Source organism: Synchiropus splendidus, chromosome 5 (genome assembly GCF_027744825.2).
Source record: "Synchiropus splendidus isolate RoL2022-P1 chromosome 5, RoL_Sspl_1.0, whole genome shotgun sequence".
Classification (NCBI taxonomy): Eukaryota; Metazoa; Chordata; class Actinopteri; order Syngnathiformes; family Callionymidae; genus Synchiropus; species Synchiropus splendidus.
In genome coordinates, this window is record NC_071338.1 from 24,450,001 (window position 1) to 24,472,500 (window position 22,500).

A 22,500-nucleotide genomic window follows, 5' to 3' on the forward strand; every position below is an offset into this window, starting at 1 on the left:
CAGTGTGATGGAGTGTGTCACATTGGGTCAGCATTATGCTCACGGGGATGTGTTTGTGGGTCCCCACCCATTGGGGATGGGTCTCAATGGGCCATTAATGCAAAGGCTGATCATAGCCCAGGTGGCAATTGGGGTTATTCAGACGTGAATGCCACACTGCACAGGTGTGAAGGACCTGTCCAAGTCTAGATCAGGGGCTAAATCTGCCTAGGGAGGGTGTTTTGGACAGCATTGTATGAGGATGAAAGATGGTGTCTCAGTCCTCCACCTCTGTTTAGAGAGGATTTTTCCACTTTGACAAAAATGGCCTCTTTCAAACCATCAGTCTTCTTTTGCCAAAATGCGGACATTGCTGTCTTCAAAAGAGTGTTTCTTGTCCTCAAGATGTAAATGGACTGCTGAGTCTTGTCCAGAGTTAGCACTCCTCTGGTGGGCCACTCGTTTGCGGAGAGGTTGTTTTGTTTCTCCAATGTAAAGGTCTGGGCGCTCTTGGCCGCACCTTGAACTCCTGGTGGTGTACAAAAGCTGTTTCCGCCCGGTCTCGAACCGGGGACCTTTCGCGTGCTAACCCTAACCCTGACCCTAACCCCAACCCCAACCCTAACCCTAAACCCTAACTCTAACTCTAACCCTAACCCTAACCCTAACCCTAAACCCTAAACCTAACTCTAACTCTAACCCCAATCCCAACCCTAACCCACTCAACCCTAACCCTAACCCCAACCCTAAACCCTAACCCTAACCTTTTAACCCTAACCCAACCCTAACCCTAAACCCTAACCTAACCCTAAACCCTATCCCTAACACTAAACCTCTAACTCTAACCCTAACCCAACCCTAACCCTAAACCCTAACTCTAACCCTACCCTAAACCTAACCTTTTAACCCTAACCCTAACCTAACCCTAACCCTAAGTCATTCATTCTTCTTCCTCAGAAGCCTTTTTGCGCAATTCAAATGGTATATCTTGAAAGCTATGGTGTACAAAAGCTGTTTCCGCCCGGTCTCGAACCGGGGACCTTTCGCGTGTTAGGCGAACGTGATAACCACTACACTACGGAAACATCCGTCATCATCTTCAACATCATAGCCAGTTATGGTGGGGTTCAAAGTCAGCTTTACCATTAATGCAAAAGCTGTTTCCGCCCGGTTTTGAACCGGGGACCTTTCGCGTGTGAGGCGAACGTGATAACCACTACACTACGGAAACATCTGGTAACAATTTGGTAGCTGACCACCCAAGGCACACAAACAAACATCGATAAACGCACCACTGAGCTCACGAATTTGGCCTCCATCTTCCTGATAAATCTTCAATCAAATGGGCCAGTCAGCAAACAGAGACGGGTAGCGGAACTGCACAACCTACACAATTATTTGTTGAATAATTTTATCTTTCTTCCCACAAAATGATTTATTGGTGCCTATTTTCTTTCTTTTTATCGTGAGTGGTTGCATGTGGGTGATGTCAGGCCCTGAGCTTCCTAAGATAATGACAGTTTATTGAGCCGACGCCACTTCAGTCTAACCCTAACCCTAACCCTATCCCCTAACCCTAACCCTAACCTAACCCTGACCCTAACCCTAATCCTAACCCTAACCCTAACCTAACCCTAAACCCTAACCCTAACTCTAACCCCAACCCCAACCCTAACCCTAACCCTAACCCTAAACCTAAACCTAACCCTAACCCTAACCCTAACCCTAAACCTAACCCTAAACCCTAAACCCTAACCCTAACCCTCTAACCCTAACTCTAACCCTAACCTAACTCTAACCCTAACCCAATTCCAACAATTCCAATATTTTGGGGAAAATAGCATCATGGAAATGGTACAGATCGCTTGCACACAATGCGTAATCGCAGCAAATACTTTGTGATGCAGACAGCTATTTTCAGAAATGATTGTGAAAGAAGTGGGCTTTGTTTATTTTCTCAAAGTTTGTCTCTACTGAAAGGATCATGTCAGTTTTTGTAGCGCAGTGGTTTTGAAATAGTCTTCTGGCCAAGAGTTCATGAGAAACAACACAATGGAACTTCAACAACCAGTCTTCCAGATTTCAGGTCTCCTTTGAATTCACTGCCTTTCTCCAGTACTGTCTCTACGTGTCCTCCTCGTTAGTATAGTGGACAGTATCTCCGCCTGTCACGCGGAAGACCGGGGTTCGATTCCCCGACGGGGAGTTCTCTGTTTTCTTCAGATGCCAGTGAAGACGTGCCACAAAACTGTTGGTTACGCATCAAATAGTCCTCAGATTAAGTGGTGGTGGTAGCTGCAGTCGTTCAAGGCGCAAGGTTGTGGTAAAAGATGTGTGAATGGAATGGTGAATTATCAGCTTTATAAGTCTAAACACCATTCAGCAAAGGCTCCAATCAGGTGAACCGTCATAGTCAAAGAAAACGTTTTGCCTCCTAACCAGAAGGCTTCGTCAGTTCTGATGAGCTGGGTTTGAGTTCAGGCTTATATTAGGCCCGTTGAATGGGCAGAGGTGTTCATGGACAGGAGGAGGACCAATCCAGTGTGATGGAGTGTGTCACATTGGGTCAGCATTATGCTCACGGGGATGTGTTTGTGGGTCCCCACCCATTGGGGATGGGTCTCAATGGGCCATTAATGCAAAGGCTGATCATAGCCCAGGTGGCAATTGGGGTTATTCAGACGTGAATGCCACACTGCACAGGTGTGAAGGACCTGTCCAAGTCTAGATCAGGGGCTAAATCTGCCTAGGGAGGGTGTTTTGGACAGCATTGTATGAGGATGAAAGATGGTGTCTCAGTCCTCCACCTCTGTTTAGAGAGGATTTTTCCACTTTGACAAAAATGGCCTCTTTCAAACCATCAGTCTTCTTTTGCCAAAATGCGGACATTGCTGTCTTCAAAAGAGTGTTTCTTGTCCTCAAGATGTAAATGGACTGCTGAGTCTTGTCCAGAGTTAGCACTCCTCTGGTGGGCCACTCGTTTGCGGAGAGGTTGTTTTGTTTCTCCAATGTAAAGGTCTGGGCGCTCTTGGCCGCACCTTGAACTCCTGGTGGTGTACAAAAGCTGTTTCCGCCCGGTCTCGAACCGGGGACCTTTCGCGTGCTAACCCTAACCCTAACCCTGACCCTAACCCCAACCCCAACCCTAACCCTAAACCCTAACTCTAACTCTAACCCTAACCCTAACCCTAAACCCTAAACCTAACCCTAACTCTAACTCTAACCCCAATCCCAACCCTAACCCACTCAACCCTAACCCTAACCCTAAACCTAACCCTAAACCCTAACCCTACCCTAACCCTAACCCTAACCTTTTAACCCTAACCCAACCCTAACCCTAAACCCTAACTCTAACCAAACCTAACCCTAAACCCTATCCCTAACACTAAACCTCTAACTCTAACCCTAACCCAACCCTAACCCTAAACCCTAACCCTAACTCTAACCCTACCCTAAACCTAACCTTTAAACCCTAACCCTAACCTAACCCTGACCCAACCCTAACCCTAAGTCATTCATTCTTCTTCCTCAGAAGCCTTTTTGCGCAATTCAAATGGTATATCTTGAAAGCTATGGTGTACAAAAGCTGTTTCCGCCCGGTCTCGAACCGGGGACCTTTCGCGTGTTAGGCGAACGTGATAACCACTACACTACGGAAACATCTGGTAACAATTTGGTAGCTGACCACCCAAGGCACACAAACAAACATCGATAAACGCACCACTGAGCTCACGAATTTGGCCTCCATCTTCCTGATAAATCTTCAATCAAATGGGCCAGTCAGCAAACAGAGACGGGTAGCGGAACTGCACAACCTACACAATTATTTGTTGAATAATTTTATCTTTCTTCCCACAAAATGATTTATTGGTGCCTATTTTCTTTCTTTTTATCGTGAGTGGTTGCATGTGAGTGATGTCAGGCCCTGAGCTTCCTAAGATAATGACAGTTTATTGAGCCGACGCCACTTCAGTCTAACCCTAACCCTAACCCTATCCCCTAACCCTAACCCTAACCTAACCCTGACCCTAACCCTAATCCTAACCCTAACCCTAACCTAACCCTAAACCCTAACCCTAACTCTAACCGTAACCCCAACCCCAACCCTAACCCTAACCCTAACCCTAAACCTAAACCTAACCCTAAACCCTAACCCTAACCCTAACCCTAAACCTAACCCTAAACCCTAACCCTAACCCTAACCCTCTAACCCTAACTCTAACCTAACCTAACTCTAACCCTAACCCAATTCCAACAATTCCAATATTTTGGGGAAAATAGCATCATGGAAATGGTACAGATCGCTTGCACACAATACGTAATCGCAGCAAATACTTTGTGATGCAGACAGTTATTTTCAGAATTGATTGTGAAAGAAGTGGGCTTTGTTTACTTTCTCAAAGTTTGTCTGTACCTAAAGGATCATGTCAGTTTTTGTAGCGCAGTGGTTTTGAAATAGTCTTCTGGCCAAGAGTTCATGAGAAACAACACAATGGAACTTCAACAACCAGTCTTCCAGATTTCAGGTCTCCTTTGAATTCACTGCCTTTCTCCAGTACTGTCTGTACGTGTCCTCCTCGTTAGTATAGTGGACAGTATCTCCGCCTGTCACGCGGAAGACTGGGGTTCGATTCCCCGACGGGGAGTTCTCTGTTTTCTTCAGATGCCAGTGAAGACGTGCCACAAAACTGTTGGTTACGCATCAAATAGTCCTCAGATTAAGTGGTGGTGGTAGCTGCAGTCGTTCAAGGCGCAAGGTTGTGGTAAAAGATGTGTGAATGGAATGGTGAATTATCAGCTTTATAAGTCTAAACACCATTCAGCAAAGGCTCCAATCAGGTGAACTGTCATAGTCAAAGAAAACGTTTTGCCTCCTAACCAGAAGGCTTCGTCAGTTCTGATGAGCTGGGTTTGAGTTCAGGCTTATATTAGGCCCGTTGAATGGGCAGAGGTGTTCATGGACAGGAGGAGGACCAATCCAGTGTGATGGAGTGTGTCACATTGGGTCAGCATTATGCTCACGGGGATGTGTTTGTGGGTCCCCACCCATTGGGGATGGGTCTCAATGGGCCATTAATGCAAAGGCTGATCATAGCCCAGGTGGCAATTGGGGTTATTCAGACGTGAATGCCACACTGCACAGGTGTGAAGGACCTGTCCAAGTCTAGATCAGGGGCTAAATCTGCCTAGGGAGGGTGTTTTGGACAGCATTGTATGAGGATGAAAGATGGTGTCTCAGTCCTCCACCTCTGTTTAGAGAGGATTTTTCCACTTTGACAAAAATGGCCTCTTTCAAACCATCAGTCTTCTTTTGCCAAAATGCGGACATTGCTGTCTTCAAAAGAGTGTTTCTTGTCCTCAAGATGTAAATGGACTGCTGAGTCTTGTCCAGAGTTAGCACTCCTCTGGTGGGCCACTCGTTTGCGGAGAGGTTGTTTTGTTTCTCCAATGTAAAGGTCTGGGCGCTCTTGGCCGCACCTTGAACTCCTGGTGGTGTACAAAAGCTGTTTCCGCCCGGTCTCGAACCGGGGACCTTTCGCGTGCTAACCCTAACCCTGACCCTAACCCCAACCCCAACCCTAACCCTAAACCCTAACTCTAACTCTAACCCTAACCCTAACCCTAACCCTAAACCCTAAACCTAACTCTAACTCTAACCCCAATCCCAACCCTAACCCACTCAACCCTAACCCTAACCCCAACCCTAAACCCTAACCCTAACCTTTTAACCCTAACCCAACCCTAACCCTAAACCCTAACCTAACCCTAAACCCTATCCCTAACACTAAACCTCTAACTCTAACCCTAACCCAACCCTAACCCTAAACCCTAACTCTAACCCTACCCTAAACCTAACCTTTTAACCCTAACCCTAACCTAACCCTGACCCTAACCCTAACCCAACCCTAACCCTAAGTCATTCATTCTTCTTCCTCAGAAGCCTTTTTGCGCAATTCAAATGGTATATCTTGAAAGCTATGGTGTACAAAAGCTGTTTCCGCCCGGTCTCGAACCGGGGACCTTTCGCGTGTTAGGCGAACGTGATAACCACTACACTACGGAAACATCCGTCATCATCTTCAACATCATAGCCAGTTATGGTGGGGTTCAAAGTCAGCTTTACCATTAATGCAAAAGCTGTTTCCGCCCGGTTTTGAACCGGGGACCTTTCGCGTGTGAGGCGAACGTGATAACCACTACACTACGGAAACATCTGGTAACAATTTGGTAGCTGACCACCCAAGGCACACAAACAAACATCGATAAACGCACCACTGAGCTCACGAATTTGGCCTCCATCTTCCTGATAAATCTTCAATCAAATGGGCCAGTCAGCAAACAGAGACGGGTAGCGGAACTGCACAACCTACACAATTATTTGTTGAATAATTTTATCTTTCTTCCCACAAAATGATTTATTGGTGCCTATTTTCTTTCTTTTTATCGTGAGTGGTTGCATGTGGGTGATGTCAGGCCCTGAGCTTCCTAAGATAATGACAGTTTATTGAGCCGACGCCACTTCAGTCTAACCCTAACCCTAACCCTATCCCCTAACCCTAACCCTAACCTAACCCTGACCCTAACCCTAATCCTAACCCTAACCCTAACCTAACCCTAAACCCTAACCCTAACTCTAACCCCAACCCCAACCCTAACCCTAACCCTAACCCTAAACCTAAACCTAACCCTAACCCTAACCCTAACCCTAAACCTAACCCTAAACCCTAAACCCTAACCCTAACCCTCTAACCCTAACTCTAACCCTAACCTAACTCTAACCCTAACCCAATTCCAACAATTCCAATATTTTGGGGAAAATAGCATCATGGAAATGGTACAGATCGCTTGCACACAATGCGTAATCGCAGCAAATACTTTGTGATGCAGACAGCTATTTTCAGAAATGATTGTGAAAGAAGTGGGCTTTGTTTATTTTCTCAAAGTTTGTCTCTACTGAAAGGATCATGTCAGTTTTTGTAGCGCAGTGGTTTTGAAATAGTCTTCTGGCCAAGAGTTCATGAGAAACAACACAATGGAACTTCAACAACCAGTCTTCCAGATTTCAGGTCTCCTTTGAATTCACTGCCTTTCTCCAGTACTGTCTCTACGTGTCCTCCTCGTTAGTATAGTGGACAGTATCTCCGCCTGTCACGCGGAAGACCGGGGTTCGATTCCCCGACGGGGAGTTCTCTGTTTTCTTCAGATGCCAGTGAAGACGTGCCACAAAACTGTTGGTTACGCATCAAATAGTCCTCAGATTAAGTGGTGGTGGTAGCTGCAGTCGTTCAAGGCGCAAGGTTGTGGTAAAAGATGTGTGAATGGAATGGTGAATTATCAGCTTTATAAGTCTAAACACCATTCAGCAAAGGCTCCAATCAGGTGAACCGTCATAGTCAAAGAAAACGTTTTGCCTCCTAACCAGAAGGCTTCGTCAGTTCTGATGAGCTGGGTTTGAGTTCAGGCTTATATTAGGCCCGTTGAATGGGCAGAGGTGTTCATGGACAGGAGGAGGACCAATCCAGTGTGATGGAGTGTGTCACATTGGGTCAGCATTATGCTCACGGGGATGTGTTTGTGGGTCCCCACCCATTGGGGATGGGTCTCAATGGGCCATTAATGCAAAGGCTGATCATAGCCCAGGTGGCAATTGGGGTTATTCAGACGTGAATGCCACACTGCACAGGTGTGAAGGACCTGTCCAAGTCTAGATCAGGGGCTAAATCTGCCTAGGGAGGGTGTTTTGGACAGCATTGTATGAGGATGAAAGATGGTGTCTCAGTCCTCCACCTCTGTTTAGAGAGGATTTTTCCACTTTGACAAAAATGGCCTCTTTCAAACCATCAGTCTTCTTTTGCCAAAATGCGGACATTGCTGTCTTCAAAAGAGTGTTTCTTGTCCTCAAGATGTAAATGGACTGCTGAGTCTTGTCCAGAGTTAGCACTCCTCTGGTGGGCCACTCGTTTGCGGAGAGGTTGTTTTGTTTCTCCAATGTAAAGGTCTGGGCGCTCTTGGCCGCACCTTGAACTCCTGGTGGTGTACAAAAGCTGTTTCCGCCCGGTCTCGAACCGGGGACCTTTCGCGTGCTAACCCTAACCCTAACCCTGACCCTAACCCCAACCCCAACCCTAACCCTAAACCCTAACTCTAACTCTAACCCTAACCCTAACCCTAAACCCTAAACCTAACCCTAACTCTAACTCTAACCCCAATCCCAACCCTAACCCACTCAACCCTAACCCTAACCCTAAACCTAACCCTAAACCCTAACCCTACCCTAACCCTAACCCTAACCTTTTAACCCTAACCCAACCCTAACCCTAAACCCTAACTCTAACCAAACCTAACCCTAAACCCTATCCCTAACACTAAACCTCTAACTCTAACCCTAACCCAACCCTAACCCTAAACCCTAACCCTAACTCTAACCCTACCCTAAACCTAACCTTTAAACCCTAACCCTAACCTAACCCTGACCCAACCCTAACCCTAAGTCATTCATTCTTCTTCCTCAGAAGCCTTTTTGCGCAATTCAAATGGTATATCTTGAAAGCTATGGTGTACAAAAGCTGTTTCCGCCCGGTCTCGAACCGGGGACCTTTCGCGTGTTAGGCGAACGTGATAACCACTACACTACGGAAACATCTGGTAACAATTTGGTAGCTGACCACCCAAGGCACACAAACAAACATCGATAAACGCACCACTGAGCTCACGAATTTGGCCTCCATCTTCCTGATAAATCTTCAATCAAATGGGCCAGTCAGCAAACAGAGACGGGTAGCGGAACTGCACAACCTACACAATTATTTGTTGAATAATTTTATCTTTCTTCCCACAAAATGATTTATTGGTGCCTATTTTCTTTCTTTTTATCGTGAGTGGTTGCATGTGAGTGATGTCAGGCCCTGAGCTTCCTAAGATAATGACAGTTTATTGAGCCGACGCCACTTCAGTCTAACCCTAACCCTAACCCTATCCCCTAACCCTAACCCTAACCTAACCCTGACCCTAACCCTAATCCTAACCCTAACCCTAACCTAACCCTAAACCCTAACCCTAACTCTAACCGTAACCCCAACCCCAACCCTAACCCTAACCCTAACCCTAAACCTAAACCTAACCCTAAACCCTAACCCTAACCCTAACCCTAAACCTAACCCTAAACCCTAACCCTAACCCTAACCCTCTAACCCTAACTCTAACCTAACCTAACTCTAACCCTAACCCAATTCCAACAATTCCAATATTTTGGGGAAAATAGCATCATGGAAATGGTACAGATCGCTTGCACACAATACGTAATCGCAGCAAATACTTTGTGATGCAGACAGTTATTTTCAGAATTGATTGTGAAAGAAGTGGGCTTTGTTTACTTTCTCAAAGTTTGTCTGTACCTAAAGGATCATGTCAGTTTTTGTAGCACAGTGGTTTTGAAATAGTCTTCTGGCCAAGAGTTCATGAGAAACAACACAATGGAACTTCAACAACCAGTCTTCCAGATTTCAGGTCTCCTTTGAATTCACTGCCTTTCTCCAGTACTGTCTGTACGTGTCCTCCTCGTTAGTATAGTGGACAGTATCTCCGCCTGTCACGCGGAAGACTGGGGTTCGATTCCCCGACGGGGAGTTCTCTGTTTTCTTCAGATGCCAGTGAAGACGTGCCACAAAACTGTTGGTTACGCATCAAATAGTCCTCAGATTAAGTGGTGGTGGTAGCTGCAGTCGTTCAAGGCGCAAGGTTGTGGTAAAAGATGTGTGAATGGAATGGTGAATTATCAGCTTTATAAGTCTAAACACCATTCAGCAAAGGCTCCAATCAGGTGAACTGTCATAGTCAAAGAAAACGTTTTGCCTCCTAACCAGAAGGCTTCGTCAGTTCTGATGAGCTGGGTTTGAGTTCAGGCTTATATTAGGCCCGTTGAATGGGCAGAGGTGTTCATGGACAGGAGGAGGACCAATCCAGTGTGATGGAGTGTGTCACATTGGGTCAGCATTATGCTCACGGGGATGTGTTTGTGGGTCCCCACCCATTGGGGATGGGTCTCAATGGGCCATTAATGCAAAGGCTGATCATAGCCCAGGTGGCAATTGGGGTTATTCAGACGTGAATGCCACACTGCACAGGTGTGAAGGACCTGTCCAAGTCTAGATCAGGGGCTAAATCTGCCTAGGGAGGGTGTTTTGGACAGCATTGTATGAGGATGAAAGATGGTGTCTCAGTCCTCCACCTCTGTTTAGAGAGGATTTTTCCACTTTGACAAAAATGGCCTCTTTCAAACCATCAGTCTTCTTTTGCCAAAATGCGGACATTGCTGTCTTCAAAAGAGTGTTTCTTGTCCTCAAGATGTAAATGGACTGCTGAGTCTTGTCCAGAGTTAGCACTCCTCTGGTGGGCCACTCGTTTGCGGAGAGGTTGTTTTGTTTCTCCAATGTAAAGGTCTGGGCGCTCTTGGCCGCACCTTGAACTCCTGGTGGTGTACAAAAGCTGTTTCCGCCCGGTCTCGAACCGGGGACCTTTCGCGTGCTAACCCTAACCCTGACCCTAACCCCAACCCTAACCCTAAACCCTAACTCTAACTCTAACCCTAACCCTAACCCTAACCCTAAACCCTAAACCTAACTCTAACTCTAACCCCAATCCCAACCCTAACCCACTCAACCCTAACCCTAACCCCAACCCTAAACCCTAACCCTAACCTTTTAACCCTAACCCAACCCTAACCCTAAACCCTAACCTAACCCTAAACCCTATCCCTAACACTAAACCTCTAACTCTAACCCTAACCCAACCCTAACCCTAAACCCTAACTCTAACCCTACCCTAAACCTAACCTTTTAACCCTAACCCTAACCTAACCCTGACCCTAACCCTAACCCAACCCTAACCCTAAGTCATTCATTCTTCTTCCTCAGAAGCCTTTTTGCGCAATTCAAATGGTATATCTTGAAAGCTATGGTGTACAAAAGCTGTTTCCGCCCGGTCTCGAACCGGGGACCTTTCGCGTGTTAGGCGAACGTGATAACCACTACACTACGGAAACATCCGTCATCATCTTCAACATCATAGCCAGTTATGGTGGGGTTCAAAGTCAGCTTTACCATTAATGCAAAAGCTGTTTCCGCCCGGTTTTGAACCGGGGACCTTTCGCGTGTGAGGCGAACGTGATAACCACTACACTACGGAAACATCTGGTAACAATTTGGTAGCTGACCACCCAAGGCACACAAACAAACATCGATAAACGCACCACTGAGCTCACGAATTTGGCCTCCATCTTCCTGATAAATCTTCAATCAAATGGGCCAGTCAGCAAACAGAGACGGGTAGCGGAACTGCACAACCTACACAATTATTTGTTGAATAATTTTATCTTTCTTCCCACAAAATGATTTATTGGTGCCTATTTTCTTTCTTTTTATCGTGAGTGGTTGCATGTGGGTGATGTCAGGCCCTGAGCTTCCTAAGATAATGACAGTTTATTGAGCCGACGCCACTTCAGTCTAACCCTAACCCTAACCCTATCCCCTAACCCTAACCCTAACCTAACCCTGACCCTAACCCTAATCCTAACCCTAACCCTAACCTAACCCTAAACCCTAACCCTAACTCTAACCCCAACCCCAACCCTAACCCTAACCCTAACCCTAAACCTAAACCTAACCCTAAACCCTAACCCTAACCCTAACCCTAAACCTAACCCTAAACCCTAAACCCTAACCCTAACCCTCTAACCCTAACTCTAACCCTAACCTAACTCTAACCCTAACCCAATTCCAACAATTCCAATATTTTGGGGAAAATAGCATCATGGAAATGGTACAGATCGCTTGCACACAATGCGTAATCGCAGCAAATACTTTGTGATGCAGACAGCTATTTTCAGAAATGATTGTGAAAGAAGTGGGCTTTGTTTATTTTCTCAAAGTTTGTCTCTACTGAAAGGATCATGTCAGTTTTTGTAGCGCAGTGGTTTTGAAATAGTCTTCTGGCCAAGAGTTCATGAGAAACAACACAATGGAACTTCAACAACCAGTCTTCCAGATTTCAGGTCTCCTTTGAATTCACTGCCTTTCTCCGGTACTGTCTGTACGTGTCCTCCTCGTTAGTATAGTGGACAGTATCTCCGCCTGTCACGCGGAAGACCGGGGTTCGATTCCCCGACGGGGAGTTCTCTGTTTTCTTCAGATGCCAGTGAAGACGTGCCACAAAACTGTTGGTTACGCATCAAATAGTCCTCAGATTAAGTGGTGGTGGTAGCTGCAGTCGTTCAAGGCGCAAGGTTGTGGTAAAAGATGTGTGAATGGAATGGTGAATTATCAGCTTTATAAGTCTAAACACCATTCAGCAAAGGCTCCAATCAGGTGAACCGTCATAGTCAAAGAAAACGTTTTGCCTCCTAACCAGAAGGCTTCGTCAGTTCTGATGAGCTGGGTTTGAGTTCAGGCTTATATTAGGCCCGTTGAATGGGCAGAGGTGTTCATGGACAGGAGGAGGACCAATCCAGTGTGATGGAGTGTGTCACATTGGGTCAGCATTATGCTCACGGGGATGTGTTTATGGGTCCCCACCCATTGGGGATGGGTCTCAATGGGCCGTTAATGCAAAGGCTGATCATAGCCCAGGTGGCAATTGGGGTTATTCAGACGTGAATGCCACACTGCACAGGTGTGAAGGACCTGTCCAAGTCTAGATCAGGGGCTAAATCTGCCTAGGGAGGGTGTTTTGGACAGCATTGTATGAGGATGAAAGATGGTGTCTCAGTCCTCCACCTCTGTTTAGAGAGGATTTTTCCACTTTGACAAAAATGGCCTCTTTCAAACCATCAGTCTTCTTTTGCCAAAATGCGGACATTGCTGTCTTCAAAAGAGTGTTTCTTGTCCTCAAGATGTAAATGGACTGCTGAGTCTTGTCCAGAGTTAGCACTCCTCTGGTGGGCCACTCGTTTGCGGAGAGGTTGTTTTGTTTCTCCAATGTAAAGGTCTGGGCGCTCTTGGCCGCACCTTGAACTCCTGGTGGTGTACAAAAGCTGTTTCCGCCCGGTCTCGAACCGGGGACCTTTCGCGTGCTAACCCTAACCCTGACCCTAACCCCAACCCCAACCCTAAGCCTAAACCCTAACTCTAACTCTAACCCTAACCCCTAAACCTAACCCTAACTCTAACTCTAACCCCAATCCCAACCCTAACCCACTCAACCCTAACCCTAACCCTAAACCTAACCCTAACCCTAACCCCAACCCTAAACCCTAACCCTAACCTTTTAACCCTAACCCAACCCTAACCCTAAACCCTAACTCTAACCAAACCTAACCCTAAACCCTATCCCTAACACTAAACCTCTAACTCTAACCCTAACCCAACCCTAACCCTAAGTCATTCATTCTTCTTCCTCAGAAGCCTTTTTGCGCAATTCAAATGGTATATCTTGAAAGCTATGGTGTACAAAAGCTGTTTCCGCCCGGTCCCGAACCGGGGACCTTTCGCGTGTTAGGCGAACGTGATAACCACTACACTACGGAAACATCCGTCATCATCTTCAACATCATAGCCAGTTATGGTGGGGTTCAAAGTCAGCTTTACCATTAATGCAAAAGCTGTTTCCGCCCGGTTTTGAACCGGGGACCTTTCGCGTGTGAGGCGAACGTGATAACCACTACACTACGGAAACATCTGGTAACAATTTGGTAGCTGACCACCCAAGGCACACAAACAAACATCGATAAACGCACCACTGAGCTCACGAATTTGGCCTCCATCTTCCTGATAAATCTTCAATCAAATGGGCCAGTCAGCAAACAGAGACGAGTAGCGGAACTGCACAACCTACACAATTATTTGTTGAATAATTTTATCTTTCTTCCCACAAAATGATTTATTGGTGCCTATTTTCTTTCTTTGTATCGTGAGTGGTTGCATGTGAGTGATGTCAGGCCCTGAGCTTCCTAAGATAATGACAGTTTATTGAGCCGACGCCACTTCAGTCTAACTCTAACCCTAACCCTAAACTCTAACCTAACCTAACTCTAACCCTAACCCAATTCCAACAATTCCAATATTTTGGGGAAAATAGCATCATGGAAATGGTACAGATCGCTTGCACACAATACGTAATCGCAGCAAATACTATGTGATGCAGACAGTTATTTTCAGAAATGATTGTGAAAGAAGTGTGATGGAGTGTGTCACATTGGGTCAGCATTATGCTCACGGGGATGTGTTTATGGGTCCCCACCCATTGGGGATGGGTCTCAATGGGCCATTAATGCAAAGGCTGATCATAGCCCAGGTGGCAATTGGGGTTATTCAGACGTGAATGCCACACTGCACAGGTGTGAAGGACCTGTCCAAGTCTAGATCAGGGGCTAAATCTGCCTAGGGAGGGTGTTTTGGACAGCATTGTATGAGGATGAAAGATGGTGTCTCAGTCCTCCACCTCTGTTTAGAGAGGATTTTTCCACTTTGACAAAAATGGCCTCTTTCAAACCATCAGTCTTCTTTTGCCAAAATGCGGACATTGCTGTCTTCAAAAGAGTGTTTCTTGTCCTCAAGATGTAAATGGACTGCTGAGTCTTGTCCAGAGTTAACACTCGTTTGCGGAGAGGTTGTTTTGTTTCTCCAATGTAAAGGCTCTTGGCCGCACCTTGAACTCCTGGTGGTGTACAAAAGCTGTTTCCGCCCGGTCTCGAACCGGGGACCTTTCGCGTGTTAGGCGAACGTGATAACCACTACACTACGGAAACATCTGGTAACAATTTGGTAGCTGACCACCCAAGGCACACAAACAAACATCGATAAACGCACCACTGAGCTCACGAATTTGGCCTCCATCTTCCTGATAAATCTTCAATCAAATGGGCCAGTCAGCAAACAGAGACGAGTAGCGGAACTGCACAACCTACACAATTATTTGTTGAATAATTTTATCTTTCTTCCCACAAAATGATTTATTGGTGCCTATTTTCTTTCTTTTTATCGTGAGTGGTTGCATGTGAGTGATGTCAGGCCCTGAGCTTCCTAAGATAATGACAGTTTATTGAGCCGACGCCACTTCAGTCTAACTCTAACCCTAATCCTAAACTCTAACCTAACCTAACTCTAACCCTAACCCAATTCCAACAATTCCAATATTTTGGGGAAAATAGCATCATGGAAATGGTACAGATCGCTTGCACACAATACGTAATCGCAGCAAATACTATGTGATGCAGACAGTTATTTTCAGAAATGATTGTGAAAGAAGTGTGATGGAGTGTGTCACATTGGGTCAGCATTATGCTCACGGGGATGTGTTTATGGGTCCCCACCCATTGGGGATGGGTCTCAATGGGCCATTAATGCAAAGGCTGATCATAGCCCAGGTGGCAATTGGGGTTATTCAGACGTGAATGCCACACTGCACAGGTGTGAAGGACCTGTCCAAGTCTAGATCAGGGGCTAAATCTGCCTAGGGAGGGTGTTTTGGACAGCATTGTATGAGGATGAAAGATGGTGTCTCAGTCCTCCACCTCTGTTTAGAGAGGATTTTTCCACTTTGACAAAAATGGCCTCTTTCAAACCATCAGTCTTCTTTTGCCAAAATGCGGACATTGCTGTCTTCAAAAGAGTGTTTCTTGTCCTCAAGATGTAAATGGACTGCTGAGTCTTGTCCAGAGTTAGCACTCCTCTGGTGGGCCACTCGTTTGCGGAGAGGTTGTTTTGTTTCTCCAATGTAAAGGTCTGGGCGCTCTTGGCCGCACCTTGAACTCCTGGTGGTGTACAAAAGCTGTTTCCGCCCGGTCTCGAACCGGGGACCTTTCGCGTGCTAACCCTAACCCTAACCCTGACCCTAACCCCAACCCCAACCCTAACCCTAAACCCTAACTCTAACTCTAACCCTAACCCTAACCCTACACCCTAAACCTAACCCTAACTCTAACTCTAACCCCAATCCCAACCCGAACCCACTCAACCCTAACCCTAACCCTAAACCTAACCCTAAACCCTAACCCTACCCTAACCCTAACCCTAACCTTTTAACCCTAACCCAACCCTAACCCTAAACCCTAACTCTAACCAAACCTAACCCTAAACCCTATCCCTAACACTAAACCTCTAACTCTAACCCTAACCCAACCCTAAACCCTAACCCTAACTCTAACCCTACCCTAAACCTAACCTTTAAACCCTAACCCTAACCTAACCCTGACCCAACCCTAACCCAACCCTAACCCTAAGTCATTCATTCTTCTTCCTCAGAAGCCTTTTTGCGCAATTCAAATGGTATATCTTGAAAGCTATGGTGTACAAAAGCTGTTTCCGCCCGGTCTCGAACCGGGGACCTTTCGCGTGTTAGGCGAACGTGATAACCACTACACTACGGAAACATCCGTCATCATCTTCAACATCATAGCCAGTTATGGTGGGGTTCAAAGTCAGCTTTACCATTAATGCAAAAGCTGTTTCCGCCCGGTTTTGAACCGGGGACCTTTCGCGTGTGAGGCGAACGTGATAACCACTACACTACGGAAACATCTGGTAACAATTTGGTAGCTGACCACCCAAGGCACACAAACAAACATCGATAAACGCACCACTGAGCTCACGAATTTGGCCTCCATCTTCCTGATAAATCTTCAATCAAATGGGCCAGTCAGCAAACAGAGACGGGTAGCAGAACTGCACAACCTACACAATTATCTGTTGAATAATTTTATCTTTCTTCCCACAAAATGATTTATTGGTGCCTATTTTCTTTCTTTTTATCGTGAGTGGTTGCATGTGAGTGATGTCAGGCCCTGAGCTTCCTAAGATAATGACAGTTTATTGAGCCGACGCCACTTCAGTCTAACCCTAACCCTAACCCTAACCCTAACCCTAACCCTAACCTAACCCTGACCCTAACCCTAATCCTAACCCTAACCCTAACCCAATTCCAACAATTCCAATATTTTGGGGAAAATAGCATCATGGAAATGGTACAGATCGCTTGCACACAATACGTAATCGCAGCAAATACTATGTGATGCAGACAGTTATTTTCAGAAATGATTGTGAAAGAAGTGTGATGGAGTGTGTCACATTGGGTCAGCATTATGCTCACGGGGATGTGTTTATGGGTCCCCACCCATTGGGGATGGGTCTCAATGGGCCATTAATGCAAAGGCTGATCATAGCCCAGGTGGCAATTGGGGTTATTCAGACGTGAATGCCACACTGCACAGGTGTGAAGGACCTGTCCAAGTCTAGATCAGGGGCTAAATCTGCCTAGGGAGGGTGTTTTGGACAGCATTGTATGAGGATGAAAGATGGTGTCTCAGTCCTCCACCTCTGTTTAGAGAGGATTTTTCCACTTTGACAAAAATGGCCTCTTTCAAACCATCAGTCTTCTTTTGCCAAAATGCGGACATTGCTGTCTTCAAAAGAGTGTTTCTTGTCCTCAAGATGTAAATGGACTGCTGAGTCTTGTCCAGAGTTAGCACTCCTCTGGTGGGCCACTCGTTTGCGGAGAGGTTGTTTTGTTTCTCCAATGTAAAGGTCTGGGCGCTCTTGGCCGCACCTTGAACTCCTGGTGGTGTACAAAAGCTGTTTCCGCCCGGTCTCGAACCGGGGACCTTTCGCGTGCTAACCCTAACCCTGACCCTAACCCCAACCCCAACCCTAACCCTAAACCCTAACTCTAACTCTAACCCTAACCCTAACCCTAAACCCTAAACCTAACTCTAACTCTAACCCCAATCCCAACCCTAACCCACTCAACCCTAACCCTAACCCCAACCCTAAACCCTAACCCTAACCCTAACCCTAACCCAACCCTAACCCTAAACCCTAACCTAACCCTAAACCCTATCCCTAACACTAAACCTCTAACTCTAACCCTAACCCAACCCTAACCCTAACTCTAACCCTACCCTAAACCTAACCTTTTAACCCTAACCCTAACCTAACCCTGACCCTAACCCTAACCCAACCCTAACCCTAAGTCATTCATTCTTCTTCCTCAGAAGCCTTTTTGCGCAATTCAAATGGTATATCTTGAAAGCTATGGTGTACAAAAGCTGTTTCCGCCCGGTCTCGAACCGGGGACCTTTCGCGTGTTAGGCGAACGTGATAACCACTACACTACGGAAACATCCGTCATCATCTTCAACATCATAGCCAGTTATGGTGGGGTTCAAAGTCAGCTTTACCATTAATGCAAAAGCTGTTTCCGCCCGGTTTTGAACCGGGGACCTTTCGCGTGTGAGGCGAACGTGATAACCACTACACTACGGAAACATCTGGTAACAATTTGGTAGCTGACCACCCAAGGCACACAAACAAACATCGATAAACGCACCACTGAGCTCACGAATTTGGCCTCCATCTTCCTGATGAATCTTCAATCAAATGGGCCAGTCAGCAAACAGAGACGGGTAGCGGAACTGCACAACCTACACAATTATCTGTTGAATAATTTTATCTTTCTTCCCACAAAATGATTGATTGGTGCCTATTTTCTTTCTTTGTATCGTGAGCGGTTGCATGTGAGTGATGTCAGGCCCTGAGCTTCCTAAGATAATGACAGTTTATTGAGCCGACGCCACTTCAGTCTAACCCTAACCCTAACCCTAACCCTAACCTAACCTAACTCTAACCCTAACCCAATTCCAACAATTCCAATATTTTGGGGAAAATAGCATCATGGAAATGGTACAGATCGCTTGCACACAATACGTAATCGCAGCAAATACTATGTGATGCAGACAGTTATTTTCAGAAATGATTGTGAAAGAAGTGTGATGGAGTGTGTCACATTGGGTCAGCATTATGCTCACGGGGATGTGTTTATGGGTCCCCACCCATTGGGGATGGGTCTCAATGGGCCATTAATGCAAAGGCTGATCATAGCCCAGGTGGCAATTGGGGTTATTCAGACGTGAATGCCACACTGCACAGGTGTGAAGGACCTGTCCAAGTCTAGATCAGGGGCTAAATCTGCCTAGGGAGGGTGTTTTGGACAGCATTGTATGAGGATGAAAGATGGTGTCTCAGTCCTCCACCTCTGTTTAGAGAGGATTTTTCCACTTTGACAAAAATGGCCTCTTTCAAACCATCAGTCTTCTTTTGCCAAAATGCGGACATTGCTGTCTTCAAAAGAGTGTTTCTTGTCCTCAAGATGTAAATGGACTGCTGAGTCTTGTCCAGAGTTAGCACTCCTCTGGTGGGCCACTCGTTTGCGGAGAGGTTGTTTTGTTTCTCCAATGTAAAGGTCTGGGCGCTCTTGGCCGCACCTTGAACTCCTGGTGGTGTACAAAAGCTGTTTCCGCCCGGTCTCGAACCGGGGACCTTTCGCGTGTTAGGCGAACGTGATAACCACTACACTACGGAAACATCCGTCATCATCTTCAACATCATAGCCAGTTATGGTGGGGTTCAAAGTCAGCTTTTCCATTTATGCAAAAGCTGTTTCCGCCCGGTTTCGAACCGGGGACCTTTCGCGTGTGAGGCGAACGTGATAACAACTACACTACGGAAACATCTGGTAACAATTTGGTAGCTGACCACCCAAGGCACACAAACAAACATCGATAAACGCACCACTGAGCTCACGAATTTGGCCTCCATCTTCCTGATAAATCTTCAATCAAATGGGCCAGTCAGCAAACAGAGACGGGTAGCGGAACTGCACAACCTACACAATTATTTGTTGAATAATTTTATCTTTCTTCCCACAAAATGATTTATTGGTGCCTATTTTCTTTCTTTTTATCGTGAGTGGTTGCATGTGAGTGATGTCAGGCCCTGAGCTTCCTAAGATAATGACAGTTTATTGAGCCGACGCCACTTCAGTCTAACCCTAACCCTAACCCTATCCCCTAACCCTAACCTAACCCTGACCCTAACCCTAATCCTAACCCTAACCCTAACCTAACCCTAAACCCTAACCCTAACTCTAACCGTAACCCCAACCCCAACCCTAACCCTAACCCTAACCCTAAACCTAAACCTAACCCTAAACCCTAACCCTAACCCTAACCCTAAACCTAACCCTAAACCCTAACCCTAACCCTAACCCTCTAACCCTAACTCTAACCTAACCTAACTCTAACCCTAACCCAATTCCAACAATTCCAATATTTTGGGGAAAATAGCATCATGGAAATGGTACAGATCGCTTGCACACAATACGTAATCGCAGCAAATACTTTGTGATGCAGACAGTTATTTTCAGAATTGATTGTGAAAGAAGTGGGCTTTGTTTACTTTCTCAAAGTTTGTCTGTACCTAAAGGATCATGTCAGTTTTTGTAGCGCAGTGGTTTTGAAATAGTCTTCTGGCCAAGAGTTCATGAGAAACAACACAATGGAACTTCAACAACCAGTCTTCCAGATTTCAGGTCTCCTTTGAATTCACTGCCTTTCTCCAGTACTGTCTGTACGTGTCCTCCTCGTTAGTATAGTGGACAGTATCTCCGCCTGTCACGCGGAAGACCGGGGTTCGATTCCCCGACGGGGAGTTCTCTGTTTTCTTCAGATGCCAGTGAAGACGTGCCACAAAACTGTTGGTTACGCATCAAATAGTCCTCAGATTAAGTGGTGGTGGTAGCTGCAGTCGTTCAAGGCGCAAGGTTGTGGTAAAAGATGTGTGAATGGAATGGTGAATTATCAGCTTTATAAGTCTAAACACCATTCAGCAAAGGCTCCAATCAGGTGAACCGTCATAGTCAAAGAAAACGTTTTGCCTCCTAACCAGAAGGCTTCGTCAGTTCTGATGAGCTGGGTTTGAGTTCAGGCTTATATTAGGCCCGTTGAATGGGCAGAGGTGTTCATGGACAGGAGGAGGACCAATCCAGTGTGATGGAGTGTGTCACATTGGGTCAGCATTATGCTCACGGGGATGTGTTTATGGGTCCCCACCCATTGGGGATGGGTCTCAATGGGCCATTAATGCAAAGGCTGATCATAGCCCAGGTGGCAATTGGGGTTATTCAGACGTGAATGCCACACTGCACAGGTGTGAAGGACCTGTCCAAGTCTAGATCAGGGGCTAAATCTGCCTAGGGAGGGTGTTTTGGACAGCATTGTATGAGGATGAAAGATGGTGTCTCAGTCCTCCACCTCTGTTTAGAGAGGATTTTTCCACTTTGACAAAAATGGCCTCTTTCAAACCATCAGTCTTCTTTTGCCAAAATGCGGACATTGCTGTCTTCAAAAGAGTGTTTCTTGTCCTCAAGATGTAAATGGACTGCTGAGTCTTGTCCAGAGTTAGCACTCCTCTGGTGGGCCACTCGTTTGCGGAGAGGTTGTTTTGTTTCTCCAATGTAAAGGTCTGGGCGCTCTTGGCCGCACCTTGAACTCCTGGTGGTGTACAAAAGCTGTTTCCGCCCGGTCTCGAACCGGGGACCTTTCGCGTGCTAACCCTAACCCTGACCCTAACCCCAACCCCAACCCTAACCCTAAACCCTAACTCTAACTCTAACCCTAACCCTAAACCCTAAACCTAACTCTAACTCTAACCCCAATCCCAACCCTAACCCACTCAACCCTAACCCTAACCCCAACCCTAAACCCTAACCCTAACCCTAACCTTTTAACCCTAACCCAACCCTAACCCTAAACCCTAACCTAACCCTAAACCCTATCCCTAACACTAAACCTCTAACTCTAACCCTAACCCTAACTCTAACCCTACCCTAAACCTAACCTTTTAACCCTAACCCTAACCTAACCCTGACCCTAACCCTAACCCAACCCTAACCCTAAGTCATTCATTCTTCTTCTTCAGAAGCCTTTTTGCGCAATTCAAATGGTATATCTTGAAAGCTATGGTGTACAAAAGCTGTTTCCGCCCGGTCTCGAACCGGGGACCTTTCGCGTGTTAGGCGAACGTGATAACCACTACACTACGGAAACATCCGTCATCATCTTCAACATCATAGCCAGTTATGGTGGGGTTCAAAGTCAGCTTTACCATTAATGCAAAAGCTGTTTCCGCCCGGTTTTGAACCGGGGACCTTTCGCGTGTGAGGCGAACGTGATAACCACTACACTACGGAAACATCTGGTAACAATTTGGTAGCTGACCACCCAAGGCACACAAACAAACATCGATAAACGCACCACTGAGCTCACGAATTTGGCCTCCATCTTCCTGATGAATCTTCAATCAAATGGGCCAGTCAGCAAACAGAGACGGGTAGCGGAACTGCACAACCTACACAATTATCTGTTGAATAATTTTATCTTTCTTCCCACAAAATGATTTATTGGTGCCTATTTTCTTTCTTTGTATCGTGAGCGGTTGCATGTGAGTGATGTCAGGCCCTGAGCTTCCTAAGATAATGACAGTTTATTGAGCCGACGCCACTTCAGTCTAACCCTAACCCTAACCCTAACCCTAACCTAACCTAACTCTAACCCTAACCCAATTCCAACAATTCCAATATTTTGGGGAAAATAGCATCATGGAAATGGTACAGATCGCTTGCACACAATACGTAATCGCAGCAAATACTATGTGATGCAGACAGTTATTTTCAGAAATGATTGTGAAAGAAGTGTGA

General features: G+C 46.2%; 25 non-coding genes across 25 annotated transcripts; 6 read left to right on the top strand and 19 right to left on the bottom strand.

The window, feature by feature from the left end:
• Positions 1-991: 991 nt before the first annotated feature.
• Positions 992-1,064, bottom strand: trnav-aac (transfer RNA valine (anticodon AAC)). The gene has a single exon. It is a non-coding gene; the product is annotated as a tRNA-Val (tRNA).
• A 73-nt stretch (positions 1,065-1,137) lies between these two features.
• On the bottom strand, positions 1,138-1,210 carry trnav-cac (transfer RNA valine (anticodon CAC)). The gene has a single exon. It is a non-coding gene; the product is annotated as a tRNA-Val (tRNA).
• A 903-nt stretch (positions 1,211-2,113) lies between these two features.
• Positions 2,114-2,185, top strand: trnad-guc (transfer RNA aspartic acid (anticodon GUC)). Its single transcript has one exon. It is a non-coding gene; the product is annotated as a tRNA-Asp (tRNA).
• Positions 2,186-3,566: 1,381 nt separating this feature from the next.
• trnav-aac (transfer RNA valine (anticodon AAC)) lies at positions 3,567-3,639 on the bottom strand. The gene has a single exon. It is a non-coding gene; the product is annotated as a tRNA-Val (tRNA).
• Positions 3,640-4,553: 914 nt separating this feature from the next.
• Positions 4,554-4,625, top strand: trnad-guc (transfer RNA aspartic acid (anticodon GUC)). The gene has a single exon. It is a non-coding gene; the product is annotated as a tRNA-Asp (tRNA).
• Positions 4,626-5,972: 1,347 nt separating this feature from the next.
• Positions 5,973-6,045, bottom strand: trnav-aac (transfer RNA valine (anticodon AAC)). The gene has a single exon. It is a non-coding gene; the product is annotated as a tRNA-Val (tRNA).
• Positions 6,046-6,118: 73 nt separating this feature from the next.
• trnav-cac (transfer RNA valine (anticodon CAC)) lies at positions 6,119-6,191 on the bottom strand. The gene has a single exon. It is a non-coding gene; the product is annotated as a tRNA-Val (tRNA).
• Positions 6,192-7,094: 903 nt separating this feature from the next.
• Positions 7,095-7,166, top strand: trnad-guc (transfer RNA aspartic acid (anticodon GUC)). The gene has a single exon. It is a non-coding gene; the product is annotated as a tRNA-Asp (tRNA).
• A 1,381-nt stretch (positions 7,167-8,547) lies between these two features.
• trnav-aac (transfer RNA valine (anticodon AAC)) lies at positions 8,548-8,620 on the bottom strand. The gene has a single exon. It is a non-coding gene; the product is annotated as a tRNA-Val (tRNA).
• A 914-nt stretch (positions 8,621-9,534) lies between these two features.
• On the top strand, positions 9,535-9,606 carry trnad-guc (transfer RNA aspartic acid (anticodon GUC)). The gene has a single exon. It is a non-coding gene; the product is annotated as a tRNA-Asp (tRNA).
• Positions 9,607-10,947: 1,341 nt separating this feature from the next.
• Positions 10,948-11,020, bottom strand: trnav-aac (transfer RNA valine (anticodon AAC)). The gene has a single exon. It is a non-coding gene; the product is annotated as a tRNA-Val (tRNA).
• A 73-nt stretch (positions 11,021-11,093) lies between these two features.
• Positions 11,094-11,166, bottom strand: trnav-cac (transfer RNA valine (anticodon CAC)). Its single transcript has one exon. It is a non-coding gene; the product is annotated as a tRNA-Val (tRNA).
• A 910-nt stretch (positions 11,167-12,076) lies between these two features.
• trnad-guc (transfer RNA aspartic acid (anticodon GUC)) lies at positions 12,077-12,148 on the top strand. Its single transcript has one exon. It is a non-coding gene; the product is annotated as a tRNA-Asp (tRNA).
• Positions 12,149-13,428: 1,280 nt separating this feature from the next.
• Positions 13,429-13,501, bottom strand: trnav-aac (transfer RNA valine (anticodon AAC)). Its single transcript has one exon. It is a non-coding gene; the product is annotated as a tRNA-Val (tRNA).
• Positions 13,502-13,574: 73 nt separating this feature from the next.
• trnav-cac (transfer RNA valine (anticodon CAC)) lies at positions 13,575-13,647 on the bottom strand. The gene has a single exon. It is a non-coding gene; the product is annotated as a tRNA-Val (tRNA).
• A 999-nt stretch (positions 13,648-14,646) lies between these two features.
• trnav-aac (transfer RNA valine (anticodon AAC)) lies at positions 14,647-14,719 on the bottom strand. Its single transcript has one exon. It is a non-coding gene; the product is annotated as a tRNA-Val (tRNA).
• A 1,550-nt stretch (positions 14,720-16,269) lies between these two features.
• Positions 16,270-16,342, bottom strand: trnav-aac (transfer RNA valine (anticodon AAC)). Its single transcript has one exon. It is a non-coding gene; the product is annotated as a tRNA-Val (tRNA).
• Positions 16,343-16,415: 73 nt separating this feature from the next.
• Positions 16,416-16,488, bottom strand: trnav-cac (transfer RNA valine (anticodon CAC)). The gene has a single exon. It is a non-coding gene; the product is annotated as a tRNA-Val (tRNA).
• A 1,526-nt stretch (positions 16,489-18,014) lies between these two features.
• On the bottom strand, positions 18,015-18,087 carry trnav-aac (transfer RNA valine (anticodon AAC)). The gene has a single exon. It is a non-coding gene; the product is annotated as a tRNA-Val (tRNA).
• A 73-nt stretch (positions 18,088-18,160) lies between these two features.
• On the bottom strand, positions 18,161-18,233 carry trnav-cac (transfer RNA valine (anticodon CAC)). The gene has a single exon. It is a non-coding gene; the product is annotated as a tRNA-Val (tRNA).
• A 1,022-nt stretch (positions 18,234-19,255) lies between these two features.
• On the bottom strand, positions 19,256-19,328 carry trnav-aac (transfer RNA valine (anticodon AAC)). The gene has a single exon. It is a non-coding gene; the product is annotated as a tRNA-Val (tRNA).
• A 73-nt stretch (positions 19,329-19,401) lies between these two features.
• trnav-cac (transfer RNA valine (anticodon CAC)) lies at positions 19,402-19,474 on the bottom strand. The gene has a single exon. It is a non-coding gene; the product is annotated as a tRNA-Val (tRNA).
• A 908-nt stretch (positions 19,475-20,382) lies between these two features.
• Positions 20,383-20,454, top strand: trnad-guc (transfer RNA aspartic acid (anticodon GUC)). Its single transcript has one exon. It is a non-coding gene; the product is annotated as a tRNA-Asp (tRNA).
• A 1,323-nt stretch (positions 20,455-21,777) lies between these two features.
• On the bottom strand, positions 21,778-21,850 carry trnav-aac (transfer RNA valine (anticodon AAC)). Its single transcript has one exon. It is a non-coding gene; the product is annotated as a tRNA-Val (tRNA).
• Positions 21,851-21,923: 73 nt separating this feature from the next.
• trnav-cac (transfer RNA valine (anticodon CAC)) lies at positions 21,924-21,996 on the bottom strand. The gene has a single exon. It is a non-coding gene; the product is annotated as a tRNA-Val (tRNA).
• Between the last annotated feature and the right edge of the window lie 504 nt (positions 21,997-22,500).